This window comes from Phoenix dactylifera, chromosome 3 (genome assembly GCF_051530095.1).
Source record: "Phoenix dactylifera cultivar Ajwa chromosome 3, Ajwa_hap1_PhDact_Kaust_v1.1, whole genome shotgun sequence".
Classification (NCBI taxonomy): domain Eukaryota; kingdom Viridiplantae; phylum Streptophyta; class Magnoliopsida; order Arecales; family Arecaceae; genus Phoenix; species Phoenix dactylifera.
In genome coordinates, this window is record NC_143192.1 from 20794064 (window position 1) to 20810540 (window position 16477).

Consider the following 16477-nt stretch of genomic DNA (forward strand, 5'->3'; position numbering starts at 1 on the left):
CTTTGGCAAGTCTTGAGATTGTGGTGGCACGCGATCATTTTTCTTATCTTGATTCGGCACATCATCAAGATTCAATTTTTCAAAGTTAATAATTCCTGCATCATCATCAAGGATATTTTCTTTCCTAGCAGACTCACTATCAGACTCATCAAATATGATATTAACTGACTCTTCGACTACAAGAGTTCTTTTATTAAACACTCTGTATGCCCTGCTAGATGTGGAGTATCCTAAGAAGATACCTTCATCTGACTTGGCATCAAATTTACTTAGATTCTTCTTGCCATTGTTTAAAATGAAACATCTACATCCAAATACTCTAAGATATTTAGCGGTTGGTTTCTTATTCTTCCAAAGTTCATAAGCAGTTTTCTTGGTTATAGGTCGTATTAAAACCCGATTTAGAATATGGCAAGCAGTGCTTATAGCTTCAGCCCAAAAGTACTTTGGAAGATTTGACTCGCACAACATTGTGCATGCCATTTCTGCCAAGGTCCTATTTTTCCGTTCAACAACCTCATTTTGTTAAGGCGTTCTAGGTGCTGAAAATTGATGTGAGATACCATTTTCATTACAAAATTCTTCAAAGTGTTGATTTTCCAATTCAGTTCCATGATCACTTCGAATTGCTATTAAGGTGAGCTTCTTTTCATTTATGATATTATTATAATGTTTCAAAAATGCTGAAAATGCTTCATTCTTATGTGCCAAAAATGAAACCCATGTATATCTTGAAAAATCATCTACTATAACTAGTCCATACTTCTTCCCTCCTAGACTCGCAGTTCTAGTGGGTCCAAATAGATCCATATGTATGAGTTCAAAAGGCCTAGTCGTTGATACTATATTCTTTGATTTGAAGGATGATTTTGTTTTCCTAATGAGCATGGTCCACAAATTTTGTCCTTTTCAAAGATCAATTTTGGCACATCTTTTATTAATTCCTTCTTGACTAGTTTTGATATTAAATCCAAACTAGAATGTCCTAGTCTACGATGCCAAAGCCAACTTGTTTCATTTTTCTTTTCTTCATTAGTTATTAAACATAATCCATTTTTCTTGCCTAATTCATGAAGATCTACCATGTAAATATTTCTTTGCCTTTGTCCTATAAGTACAATGCTATTATCTTTAGGATTTGTGATTATGCATACTGATGCTTCAAATGTGACTTTAAATCCTTTATTACAAAATTGGCTTATGCTAAGTAGGTTATGTTTCAAACCATTAACTAATAAGATATTTTCTATGAAGGTAGATGGAGTAATGAAAATTTTACCCTTTTTAATGATAAACCCTTTTCCATTATCTCCATAGGTTACTACTCCACCCTTCTTAGACTCCAAGGTGACAAATTGGTCTACGTCACCGGTCATGTGTCTTGAACAGCCGCTATCTAGATACCATCGTTTATCCACCTTATTAGCTGCAAGACACCCCTGCAATCAAGATCAAGAATGAGCTTTAGGTACCCAAACTAAGTTGGATCCTTTAGGGTTAGTACTTGATGTTCCTTTTGGAACCCAAACTTTCTTGGATTTAAGCTTATAATTGTTACTCAATTTGTTGTAGCTAGACTTTCTATAGTTACATTCATATGCTTTATGTCCTAATTTATTGCAACAATGGCAAGTTATATTTTCATTTTTAGCTTTTACAAATATGTTCTTTAAGTATTTTTGTTTTCTATTTGTTTTATATCCTAATCCAGCTTTATCATATACAGCTTTTTGACTATCAAGAATCATATTTAATTTGGTTGAGCTAAGTGTAAACTTGTCTACTAAGGATTTATATTTTTCAGCATCTTCTTTTAACTTGACATTTTCAGCAATTAGATTCTTGGTTTCATTTGTGAGTCTCCTACTTAATGTTTCATAATTATTAGATAGTTTCAGCTTATCTTTGATAAGGGATTGATTTTTTTCTTTTAGAACTTTATTTTTATTGATCAGTTTTTTGTGTTCTTCCATGAGTTCTAAAAATGCATCATGTAATTCATCAACAGTAAAATCACATTCAAGTCCAGAATCTACCTCATCGTCATTGGCCATATGGCAGATTTGGGCCGTCTCTTGATGATCTTCCTCTTCCGAACTTGACTCCTCACTTTCACTCCATTCAGCCATGAAGTTCTTCTTCTTAAGTTTTCTTGCCATCCACTTTAATTCCGGGCAATCTATCTTAAAATGCCCGGGCTTGTTACACTCATAACAAATTGGTGTTTCATTTTCTTTCTCTTTGTCCTTACCCTTTTCTTTGCTTGAGCTACCTTTGAAGAAGGGTTTCTTTTTATAAAATCTCTTCTTACCTGTCATAAATTTTCTGAATTTTCTTCCAAGCATAGCCATTCCTTCTTCATCAAGTTCATCATCATCATCAGATTCTTTCAATTCAGTTTCTTGTTTTGGAGTGGTAGACTTTAGGGCAATGGTCTTTCTTCTCTTGACCTCATCTTCTGAATTTTGCCTCATGGTCAACTCATGGGTCATGAGTGATCCTAGAAGTTCCTCCAATTGCAGTGTATTGAGGTCCTTTGCTTCCTGAATTGCGGTTACCTTGGCCTCCCAAACTCTTGGTAGAGATCTGAGAATTTTTCGCACCAATTCAGAGTTAGTATAAGACTTTCCAAGACTCTTTAGCCCATTTATGATTTCCGTGAAACGAGTAAACATTTCAGTTATGGACTCAGTGGATTCCATTTTAAACAACTCATACTTATGTACTAATATGTTTATCTTTGACTCCTTAACTTAATTAGTTCCTTCATGTGTGACCTCAAGTTTATCCCAAATTTCTTTTGCGGAGATGCATGTAGATATTCTATTGAATTCACTTACATCTAGTGAGCAGTAAAGTACATTTATTGCTTTAGCATTTAATTGTGCTAGTCTTCTATCATTCTCATTCCAATCCATTTCTGGTTTGGAAATGATAGTGCCCTCTATACTAATTGTGGGTGTGTGAGGTCCTCTAATTATAATATACCACAATTCATAGTCTAGAGCTTGAATGAATATCCTCATCCTAGCTTTCCAGTATGTGTAATTAGTGCCATTAAATAGAGGAGGTCTATTTGTGGATTGCCCCTCACTCATAGAACATCCTGTTGGGAACCCGCCCATGCCGCTGATATTTCAAAAATTTTTCAGATGGCAGCGGAATCGGCATGCACGAGTTCGACGTTCATCTCATGAACGTTGTTTCGAGACCTTTCGTAATTAGGTAAGAATTAAATCCTTTTAAAACTAATAGGAAGATCAAATCTTCACCTTGCGCGGGTAGATGATCACCGCGAATCTGAATTCGTGGTTTTGGAAGAGGGTTCGTTTGAAGCCGTTCAAACGTCCGGCCTCTACGGGTATCCACACGAAGTAGAGAACCGATCAAAGCTTTCTTGTCTTCCCGGGGTGCTAGCTCCCTTGCAAAGACTCCTTTGATGGCTGATCTCTTCTCTTTCTTTCAACTCTTGAAAGTGCTTGAGAGGAGGAAGAAGAAGAAGGAACTCAAGGAAGAAGAACACAGCTTCTGCAGCCTTCTTTCTTTTCCCTGCGTTGGAAGAAGGATTGGAGGAAGAGGAAGACGCCAACGCTTGGACCTTGCTCTTCCTTTGCTTGCGGCTGAACCAAGAGAGGAGAGGGGAGGGTGGCGGCAGCAAGAGGAGGATGGCTCCAATACCTAGGGCGCCGGCCTCATGGTGCTTCTTATAGCCATCAAGGGCTCCTCCAAAGTAGGAGCCCTAGATGGTTTTCCAAAGAAAGAAAGGGGGGTGCGCCGGCCCCTCTCTCTCCTTCAATCCGCACCATCCAAGATGAGAGGGGCTGATGCCCCTCTTACTTGGTTAACCTAATCCTCTTCCAAAGAGGATTAGGTGCCTCTCTCATGGTTTAATCCTAATCTAATTAGGATTGGCCAAATTGGGTTCAATCTATACTAGTCCTAATCCAATTAGGACTTGAATGAACCATGACTCAATTGAACTCTTCAATCCTAATCCAATTAGGAGTCATGTTGATTCATTAGATTAATAATTAATTTGGACTTAAGGAATCCTAATCCAATTAGGATTTGTTTAATTTTAGTCCTGATCCAATTAGGACTCTACTTGAATCCGAAGTCCTAATCCAATTAGGATTTCTAGGAATCCTACTCCAAGTAGGAATCCAATTTTCAATTCAAAACTCCTAATCTCATTAGGATTGAGGAATCCTATTCCAAGTAGGAATCCCAGTCCTAATCCAACTAGGATTCCCAGCCCTAATCCAATTAGGACTCTAGGAATCCCTCCCGAAGTAGGATTTGTGTTTAAGTCTAATTAATTAATTCCCTTTGTTTCTTCTTCAACTTCTTATCAATCAAATTGATTTCTTGTGATTCCTAATCACGATTTCAACCATCGGATCGGTCAATACTTCTAGTGTGTGTGACCCCATAGGTTCTATTCTGACTGGTAGTGAGATATATTGTGATCTCTATCACTATATCATTGAAAACTCCTTTCAATGGGTTGGAACGATTCCAACTCAACTCATTAGGGTTTATCGATCATCAAGATAATCCCTATGAGTCCCACCATCCACCAGTGACACCTAGCAGCATGTAGTGGCTACCCAGCAGAATGGAATGATGAACCTCTAGGTGCAGTTAACATGTGATACAGTCCTACTATCGTGGATCCCTACAGGACGGAGGTCATGGACAACTCGTCAAACCCCATCGTCTGTCATATGTCAAGATTTATTCGACTCGAGTTCGATAGTGAGAAACTCTTTCTCCACTGTGCATACTGCCCCGGCCGAGGTCTTACGAACTCAGTCTTATAAATCACATAGGATCTCTCCTTATCTATCAAGGTCGATAGATTCCATATAGGTGCATACCCTACTCCTACAGTGAACTTACTGCAGCCAATCTACACTGCATGGACCCATATGGCTAGGGACCATGTATGTGTGCAGTCAAACTACAATAACCCCACTGTGAGCAGCCGAAGCACCGCAGGTCAAAGGACCAGTCACACTACTGCAACATCAAGCAAGTCACTGACGAGTGGATAGACATCCAAGTGACTTCTTGTATTGGTCACGCTCAGTACCCTTGTTCTCTAACAAGCACCTGCACTATCACTTCAGTGTCCCTACACTGTGGACTCAAGTCTCGTCCATCCAGAAGGAGAGTGATCTGTGCACTGATCGGATCGATCACCGTCCTCGTGATGATCCTTTGATCAGGAGCATTTAGAAATTAATCACCAATGATACATGGCTCAAATTCTCAACTCTTGAGAATATGTATCATCATCTTATTAATTTTTTGGACGATTCATAGACACATAAACAATATGAATGAAAAGATGCCTTTTATTTATTCAATAATAAATAGTCAAGTACAAAATTATGTCCCTAGAATCAACAATGTGTCAGCCAAATTGGCTTCTAGGGCATACATCTAACAATCTCCCACTTGCACTAAAGCCAATTGGTCATATATCTTAGGCCCATCTTCTCAAGGTGGGCTTCAGTCTTTTGCTGACTCAGCTGCTTAGTGAAAGGGTCTGCCACGTTATCCGCGGAGTCTACTCTCTGCACCTCTACATATTTCTTCTCCACATAGTCGCGTATGAGGTGAAAGCGCCGCTCTATATGCTTAGACTTCTGATGAGACCTTGGCTCCTTAGCAAGGGCTATGGCGCCATTGTTATCGCAGTAGAGTGTTATGGCATCTGATGTCATCACATCCAGCTCTGCAATGAATTTCTTGAACCAGAAGCCTTCCTTAGCAGCTTCAGAGGCGGCGATGTATTCGGCTTCCATAGTAGAATCAGCAATGATCGGTTGTTTAGAACTCTTCCAATTCACCGTACCACCATTGCACAAGAATACGTATCCAGATGTTGACTTCCTGTCATCGACATCAGTCATGAAGTCTGAATCTGTGTACCCTTCTACCTTTAACTCTGATGATCCTCCAAAAACCAAGAATAAATCTTTAGTTCTTCTCAAGTACTTAAGAATATTCTTCACAGCTGTCCAGTGTTCTTCACCTGGATTCGACTGATATCTGCTTGTGACACTCACAGCAAGAGCTATATCAGGTCGTGTACATAGCATGGCATACATGAGGCTTCCTATTGCTGATGCATAAGGAATCTTGCTCATGCGTTGAATCTCCTCAGATGTGTTGGGGCACATCTTCTTGGAGAGATGAATTCCATGCCTTAGGGGTAAGAGACCCCTCTTGGAGTTTTCCATGCTGAACCTCTTCAGCACCTCCTCTATGTACATCTTCTGTGAAAGGCCAAGCATCCTTTTAGATCTATCTCTATAGACCTTTATTCCCAAAATATAGGATGCTTCCCCAAGGTCTTTCATGGAGAATTCTTTTGACAACCAGACCTTGACCGAGGTTAGCATGGGAATATCATTCCCAATCAGGAGAATGTCATCTACGTACAGTACGAGAAAAACGACAGCACTCCCACTAACCTTTTTATAAACACATGGTTCCTCTTCGTTTTTGATGAAATCAAACGTTTTGATTGCATCATCGAAACGAGTGTTCCAACTCCGAGAGGCTTGCTTTAGTCCATAGATGGACCTTTGCAGCTTGCAGACCTTGTGATCTCCATCACTGGAAGTGAAACCCAAAGGCTGTTCCATATAGATATCTTCATCAAGATATCCATTCAGGAAAGCAGTTTTCACATCCATCTGCCAGATTTCATAGTCATGAAATGCTGCAATGGCAAGCAATGTCCGGATGGATTTTAGCATGGCTACAGGTGAAAAGGTCTCCTGATAGTCAATACCTTCGCGCTGACTATACCCTTTCGCCACAAGCCTTGCCTTATAGGTCTCTACCTCTCCATCCGAACCTATTTTCCTTTTGTAGATCCATTTGCATCCAATAGGTACAATACCTTCTGGTGGATCTACTAAGGTCCAGACTTGGTTGGAATGCATGGAGTCTATCTCTGACTTCATAGCTTTCAGCCATTTCTCGGAATCGATATCAGATATCGCCTCGTTGTAGGTTTTGGGATCCTGTATGTGATCCCTATCTCCCACTAGGAACATTTCCTCGGTATCCTCTTCTAGTATACCTAAGTATCTATCGGGAGGATGGGAGACCCTACTAGATCTACGAGGTGGTTGAGGGACATCGTGTACTGGCTCCTTATGAATAGGTTCTATAGGATCCATGACTCGTTGCTTTTCAGAGACTTTCTCTTCAAGCTCAATTTTCCTCCCACTGCCTCTATCAAGGATAAACTGATTTTCCAAGAAGATGGCATGACGGCTCACAAACACATTGTGATCCTCTGAGACGTAAAAATTGTATCCTAATGACTCTTTAGGATATCCTATAAAACGAGCACTTATGGTCCTAGCCTCTAACTTGTCCGCCTGTAGTCGCTTGACGTGGGCCGGACACCCCCAAATCTTGAGATGACCCAGACTTGGTTTCTTACCATGCCATATCTCATACGGTGTGGTAGGAACGGATTTAGAGGGAACTCTATTCAATAAATAAATCGCTGTGAGTAAGGCATCTCCCCAAAGGAACATAGGTAAATCAGTGAAGCTCATCATGGACCTGACCATATCCAATAGGGTCCGATTTCTCCTCTCTGACACCCCGTTGAGTTGAGGTGTACCCGGAGGTGTCCATTGTGAGACTATGCCGTTTTCTTTGAGATAGTCCCGGAATTCCCCACTAAGGTATTCTCCTCCCCGATCTGATCGAAGAGCCTTAAGAGGTTTTCCAGTTTGTTTTTCTACTTCATTCTTGAACTCTTTGAACTTTTCAAAGGATTCAGACTTGTGTCTCATAAGATACACATACCCATACCGTGAATAATCATCGGTAAAGGTAATGAAGTAAGAATAACGTCCCCTGGCTAGCACATCGAATGGGCCACATACATCTGTATGTACTAGGGTAAGTATTTCAGTGGTCCTCTCCCCATGTCCTACAAAGGGTAGTCTAGCCATCTTTCCTTGAAGACAGGACTCGCAAACTGGATATGACTCGGAAGTCAATGAACCTAAAAGCCCATCTTTATCCATTTTGTTCATTCTATCTTCTCCAATATGGCCAAGTCTGAGGTGCCACAAATATTTTTGGTTTATCTCATCTCTGGATCTTTTGGATCCTTTGGCACTCACATCTTGCTCGGTAACATTCACAGATACATCCATATGTAAATGGTAGAGACTGTCAATCATAAAACCACGTGCGACTATTTTATTTCTTAAATAAATAGAACAGCAGTCTTTGTCAAATGTAAAAACATGACCTTCCTGTGCTAGACATGAAACAGAAATCAAATTTCTGCTAGCAACAGGTACATAATAACAGTCTCTAAGTATTAAACTAAATCCAGACGGTAGTCGCAGATGGTAGGTGCCCACAGCCACAGCAGCAACTTTTGCCCCGTTGCCAACCCGAAGGGTTACCGCACCTTCCGCCAGCCTTCTACTTTCCTTTAGACCCTGCATGGTAGTGCACAAATGAGCACTAGAACCAGAATCTATAACCCAACTAGAAGTAGAAGAAACCGTTAGATTAGTTTCAATAATGAGCAAGTCTATACCTTCTGAAGGTGTGTCACCTTTCTTGTTCTTTAGGCTCTCGAGGTATGAAGGACAGTTTCTCTTTCAGTGGCCTTCGACATTGCAGTGGAAACATTTTCCTTTGTCGTTAGCCTTTTTCTTTTGAACTTCCTTCTTTGGCTTCTTGTCTTTCTTCTGCTTCTTTGTAGGCTTCCTTTTCTTCCAAGTAGACTTTCTCTTGGAACCAGAAGTCAACTCAGCAGCGAGGACATTGCCCCTTGAACCTTTCAAGGCTCCCTCAGCAGTTACCAACATGTTGATTAGTTCAGTCTTAGTGCATTCAATCTTATTCATGTGGTAGTTTACTATAAACTGACCAAATGAATCAGGAAGTGACTGTAGGATCAAATCCACTTGCAATTCCTTGTGCATGTCCATACCGAGCTTCTCAAGCTCCTCTAGGTCCTTGATCATGGTCAGACCGTGATCATGGACAGACTGCCCTTCGCGCATCTTCGCTTTGAAAAGCCTCTTGGACACTTCAAAACGAGCTGTGCGACTCTGCTCACCATACAACTCTTGTAGGTGTGCCAGTATGTCCCTAGCAGTCTTTATATTTTCATGCTGGCATTGGAGTTCATTAGACATAGATGCCATCATATAGCATTTTACTCTAATGTCATCGTCCAACCACTTTTTATGCATCTCACGCTGAACATCAGTGGGACGTGCTGGTAATGTGGGGATATCTGAATCGAGTATATAGCCTATCTTCTCACAGTCCAAAACTATTTTGAGATTTCTAAGCCAGTCCTTGTAATTGGTTCCGGTCAGTCGGTTGGTCTCAAGAATACGGGTCAAAGGGTTTGAAGCCGACATTGTATCTGCAGAGAGTAAAGATTCTAGTTAGACTCTTGTACTTGATCCTAATCTGTCCTAAGGTCTTTTAGAACAAATATGACTCCCACTATTTTCTCGAATTCCTCACACTCCCCTGGTAGGAAAACGGAAATCCCACACGACTAGGGTTTCTAGTGGGTACTGCGGTCCCACCAATTCACATGCCACCTCACCTAACAGTTATTGGTGACACATAGATGGATGAGTGTACAACTCTTGTACAATGCTTCTCAAGCATGTTGCAGTGCAACTTGGTCTCTAAGCCATGAAGACCTCACCTAACAGTTATTGGTCCCATTTCTTAGTTAAGTCAGACCCACCGTATAACCGTAGGAATAAAGTCGTCATTGGGTCCTCACCTAACAGTTATTGGTGCCCAACCCCACCTTTACCCTACAACATCTCATGTCTATAGAGAGGTCCAGCCCCCCAATGCAACTTGACCACTGTATCCAGCCGAGACAAGTCAACATCAGAAAGGCCTTAGCAGCTCTACTACAGTGGAAGACCTATTGACTTAATATTGGTTAATCAGGTCTTAGTGTTTGCAACTTGAGCCTTTCATAAGAGGTAATCGAACAATTGGCCAGGTAAGCAGGTGGGAGGCTCCCCTTACTCAGAGAGTAAGGTCCTAATTAAGTAACCACCTTTCATGCTTTCCTAGACACCAATTAGATCAATTAATCTAATATGACTTGCTCATGTCGGTTCACTCTCGACTTGATTGAGGAGGTTTTGATTTAGGTCTCAATTGGGTTTGCTACATCACATGTAGACCTATCTACCCGACTCTCATTCACATCACATGCAAACGGCGCATTGCAGGCAGTTATAATCGCGGCAATAATTAAAGCTAAACTTTAACTAGGTGATGATCATGGATTCTAATTAGGTCGTATTACAAGCACATGCACATCAATTGATCAAGTGGTCTTCAACTCTTGAATTGGTTCCAAGCCTCCTTGATTCGATCCTTGATCAACCCTTGATCCCATCGCCATCAACCGCTTGGATCACCTTTCATCTCATGCCTTTGCTTCAACTTGATCGTTGATGTACATCACATCACAGAAATACAACCAGATGTAAAATAAAAATAAAAATAATTTACATCTCCTTTTAGGAGGCACGCAGGCCTCTCAAAACATCAAATAAGATGCATGCAAGCATCTGAAAAATTACATGACATCGCAGATCACATCGCAGGTCATTACATTTGATACCAAAAGGGGTTGAATCCTATGATCATCACCGTATGCTACAATTATAATTTTCAGATCTGAAACTTAACTGATTATATCATGACATAGGTCGCTGATCATGCTAATCATGATTCTAAACTTTGTAATCCCATTAACAATGCAATTAGAATCATCTTTTTATCACATAAAAATCAGCATGTAAAAATCAGCACCCCTGAAAAATCTGCATGCAGAATTTTTCAGCATGCATGATCATTTAATTTTCAGATCTAATATGCCTTTAGATATTTAATTCTTACCTTAATCTACGAAGCCTAGGCTCTGATACCACTGTTGGGAACCCGCCCATGCCGCTGATATTTCAAAAATTTTTCAGATGGCAGCGGAATCGGCATGCACGAGTTCGACGTTCATCTCATGAATGTTGTTTCGAGACCTTTCGTAATTAGGTAAGAATTAAATCCTTTTAAAACTAATAGGAAGATCAAATCTTCACCTTGCGCGGGTAGATGATCACCGCGAATCTGAATTCGTGGTTTTGGAAGAGGGTTCGTTTGAAGCCGTTCAAACGTCCGGCCTCTACGGGTATCCACACGAAGTAGAGAACCGATCAAAGCTTTCTTGTCTTCCCGGGGTGCTAGCTCCCTTGCAAAGACTCCTTTGATGGCTGATCTCTTCTCTTTCTTTCAACTCTTGAAAGTGCTTGAGAGGAGGAAGAAGAAGAAGGAACTCAAGGAAGAAGAACACAGCTTCTGCAGCCTTCTTTCTTTTCCCTGCGTTGGAAGAAGGATTGGAGGAAGAGGAAGACGCCAACGCTTGGACCTTGCTCTTCCTTTGCTTGCGGCTGAACCAAGAGAGGAGAGGGGAGGGTGGCGGCAGCAAGAGGAGGATGGCTCCAATACCTAGGGCGCCGGCCTCATGGTGCTTCTTATAGCCATCAAGGGCTCCTCCAAAGTAGGAGCCCTAGATGGTTTTCCAAAGAAAGAAAGGGGGGTGCGCCGGCCCCTCTCTCTCCTTCAATCCGCACCATCCAAGATGAGAGGGGCTGATGCCCCTCTTACTTGGTTAACCTAATCCTCTTCCAAAGAGGATTAGGTGCCTCTCTCATGGTTTAATCCTAATCTAATTAGGATTGGCCAAATTGGGTTCAATCTATACTAGTCCTAATCCAATTAGGACTTGAATGAACCATGACTCAATTGAACTCTTCAATCCTAATCCAATTAGGAGTCATGTTGATTCATTAGATTAATAATTAATTTGGACTTAAGGAATCCTAATCCAATTAGGATTTGTTTAATTTTAGTCCTGATCCAATTAGGACTCTACTTGAATCCGAAGTCCTAATCCAATTAGGATTTCTAGGAATCCTACTCCAAGTAGGAATCCAATTTTCAATTCAAAACTCCTAATCTCATTAGGATTGAGGAATCCTATTCCAAGTAGGAATCCCAGTCCTAATCCAACTAGGATTCCCAGCCCTAATCCAATTAGGACTCTAGGAATCCCTCCCGAAGTAGGATTTGTGTTTAAGTCTAATTAATTAATTCCCTTTGTTTCTTCTTCAACTTCTTATCAATCAAATTGATTTCTTGTGATTCCTAATCACGATTTCAACCATCGGATCGGTCAATACTTCTAGTGTGTGTGACCCCATAGGTTCTATTCTGACTGGTAGTGAGATATATTGTGATCTCTATCACTATATCATTGAAAACTCCTTTCAATGGGTTGGAACGATTCCAACTCAACTCATTAGGGTTTATCGATCATCAAGATAATCCCTATGAGTCCCACCATCCACCAGTGACACCTAGCAGCATGTAGTGGCTACCCAGCAGAATGGAATGATGAACCTCTAGGTGCAGTTAACATGTGATACAGTCCTACTATCGTGGATCCCTACAGGACGGAGGTCATGGACAACTCGTCAAACCCCATCGTCTGTCATATGTCAAGATTTATTCGACTCGAGTTCGATAGTGAGAAACTCTTTCTCCACTGTGCATACTGCCCCGGCCGAGGTCTTACGAACTCAGTCTTATAAATCACATAGGATCTCTCCTTATCTATCAAGGTCGATAGATTCCATATAGGTGCATACCCTACTCCTACAGTGAACTTACTGCAGCCAATCTACACTGCATGGACCCATATGGCTAGGGACCATGTATGTGTGCAGTCAAACTACAATAACCCCACTGTGAGCAGCCGAAGCACCGCAGGTCAAAGGACCAGTCACACTACTGCAACATCAAGCAAGTCACTGACGAGTGGATAGACATCCAAGTGACTTCTTGTATTGGTCACGCTCAGTACCCTTGTTCTCTAACAAGCACCTGCACTATCACTTCAGTGTCCCTACACTGTGGACTCAAGTCTCGTCCATCCAGAAGGAGAGTGATCTGTGCACTGATCGGATCGATCACCGTCCTCGTGATGATCCTTTGATCAGGAGCATTTAGAAATTAATCACCAATGATACATGGCTCAAATTCTCAACTCTTGAGAATATGTATCATCATCTTATTAATTTCTTGGACGATTCATAGACACATAAACAATATGAATGAAAAGATGCCTTTTATTTATTCAATAATAAATAGTCAAGTACAAAATTATGTCCCTAGAATCAACAATGTGTCAGCCAAATTGGCTTCTAGGGCATACATCTAACACATCCCACTTGGGTTGTCATGATCTTTGTCTCTTGATTGTGAGATCAACAAATACTATATGAGCACCTAGCTCTGATACCACTTGTTGCCCAAGGTGACAAGCCAAGAGCGGGGGTGAATTGGTTTCTCTTGAATTTTTACTTACTTCTGTCAATTGATGAGTGAGTAAAATTAGAACAATGTACAATACAAACACACAAGAAGTATAGTGGTTCGGTGCTCTCCTAAGCACCTACATCCACTCCCCAAGCGACCCCTTGGGAATTCACTATAATCCCGCGGATTACAGTTGGATTATTTTCCGGGCTCACAATCTAAAAACTTTTACACTTTGGTTTTCCGGAATCACCAAGAACCTATGTTGGTTTTACGGGCTCACCAACGAACCTTCACAATTAGTTTTACGGGTTCACCAATAAACCTACACCGTTGGTTTTGCGGGCTCACCAACAAACCTTTACAAGATGATTAATAAAAAGAAAGAAGAAAGTTGAAGCTCCTAGATGAGCAAATATAACATATATAAGCTACAAAGAAGAGTTTAGAGAATAGTTATCGCTTGATGAGACTTCTCTCTTCTTTGTCAAGAATGCTTCACTCTTCAAGGGTGGATGGAGTTCTTAATATCTCTTGGAATCTGCTCAACCACTTCCTTTTGACTCTTGAATGAAGCACTTGGATGAAGAAGATTAGGGCACTTGTCTTTCTTGTGTAAGCTTTGATATTTTCCAAAAAGATGTTTCCTCTGATGAATAGTGTCACTTTAAATAGTTTCCTTCATCCATTGGACAAGCCCAAATGGTTATGTGGAGTGATTGATTAAAACCCTATTTGATTTTGATGAGCTCAAAGCATTTGAGTATATCTTTTGCTTACTAATGAATTCAATTGAGTGTTTCAGTGAAAATCTTGTCTAAGTGTTTCTAGACTTGGTTCAAGATATTTTGGATAAGTTAAGAAGTCAGTTAGAACCAAAGTCTGAGACTCGAGTCGACTCCGGGATATTACGAGTCGACTCCAAGCGTATCAGAATCACTGGCACGGGCTCGAGTCGACTCCGGAACATTACGAGTCGACTCCGACTGAGAACTGACAGACGAACAGAAAGACTCAACTCAAAACCTGTCAGCGAGTCGACTCCTGAAGTGCGCGAGTCGACTCCGATGATTACCGAGTCGACTTCGGAGTAGTATGAGTCGACTCCAAGGAGTTACAGACAGAAAAGTCAGAGAGCGATTTTCGACCCTGAGATTCGAGTCGACTCCTGTGGAACGCGAGTCGACTCCGATGGTTGGCAGGTCGACTCCAAAGAAAGCGAGAGTCGACTCTCAGTGGTACACAAGGCAAAAGTCAGAGAGCAGTTTTCGAACTCTGAGATCCGAGTCGACTCCCGCAATGCGCGAGTCGACTCCGAGACAGCGCGACCCCAAAAAGACAGAAGACCGAATTATTGTCTCTGAGAGCCGAGTCGACTCCCAGACAGCTCGAGTCGACTCCAAGGCAGCGCTACATCAAAAAGGCAGAAAGCTGTGTTTCGGAAACTGAGAGCCGAGTCGACTTCGGAACAGTTCGAGTCGACTCCAAGACTGGACGAGCCAAAAGACAGAAGATCGGGAGTTCGGGCTCTGAGCGCCGAGTCGACTCCCAGGATTGTCGAGTCGACTCGAGTGGGCCAAGTTGAAAAATTAGCTCCATGGACTTCATGGGATGAGCCGACTCCGAAAATGGCAAGTCAGCTCCAGAAGTTGGCGAGTCGACTCCGGGTTAAGTCGAGTTGACTCCCAGTCGCGGAGGTCACTTTAATTCAAATCCGGAACAGTTGCCGAGCCGACTCCAGAAAAACATGAGTCGACTCCCGCTACAGCCGAGTCGACTCCAGATCGCGCGAGTCAACTCCGACCCCAACGGACATATTGTCAGGATGTGCAGAGTGTGCAGAACGGGCAGAAAAAAAGTGTCTAATGGCTAGTTTCCGTGGGGGATGGCTTAAATAGCCACAGAGGACTATAGCAAGGCAGAGAAGCACTATTCCACTCAAAGAAATCAAGCATCCTATCTCGGTCAACTGGTTTTCAACAGAAAAGAAGGAAGAGCGCCATTAACTCCATCCAGCTACCTCTTCCCAGCGTTTAAAGAAGTCTCCTCCTGCCTTCAAGTCGACCAGACATTCAAGAGGAGACTCACAGTTCAAGAAGCCCTACTCTACTCCAACTCAAACGTGTTTGAGGGCTCTTAACTTCTCTCTAGTTTATATTGCTGTATATCTGCTTTTTAGAAGCTCTGTTTTTCTATTTGTCTTTGTTCTTTCCATCTTGTCTTTGCTTGATTCAATCAGGGGATTGAATCAAGAGTGTAGAGGTTGGTTGGTGAGCCGAGGGTAAAACCAACGTGTAAGGGTTCGATTGTGATCCCGAAAAAACAATCGGGGTGGTTCTAGTCGGTGAGCCTGGGAAAACCGACCGAGTTCGTTGTGAGCTCGTAAAACAACAAGTTGGATTGTGAGCTTGTAAAACAACCGGCTGTAATCCAAGGGGTTATAGTGAATTCCCAAGTGAGACTTGGGGAGTGGACGTAGGAGCAAGGGATAGCTCCGAACCACTATAAACATTGTGTTTGTGATTGCTTGTGCCTCTCTCTCTCACTCTCATTTCACTCACAGCACATAGCAACTAATTAATCATCTTGCAAAAGTATTAATTAGTCATCCACAAACGTTTTAACTGCAAAATTATTTTAAAACCCAATTCACCCCCCCTCTTGGGTTGTCTTTCTGGGCAAGAAGTGGTATCAGAGCCTAAACTCTTCTACCCTAAGAGTAAAAGATCAAAATGACAACCCCATTTGGATCTTCCTACATTGAGGGTCAGTCCACCCAAAGACCCCCATTCTTTAATGGATCCGACTACTCATATTGGAAGGCTAGGATGAGAATATTTATCCAAGCCCAAGACTATGAGATGTGGACGATTGTAGTAAATGGACCATACATTCCATCCATTTATGTAGAGGGTGTCACTGTACCCAAACTCGAAAAGGATTGGGATGACCATGACATGAGAAAGGCACAACTCAATTCCAAAGCAATGAATGTGCTTTACTGTGCATTAGATAGGAATGAATTCAATAGAGTCTCTACTTGCAA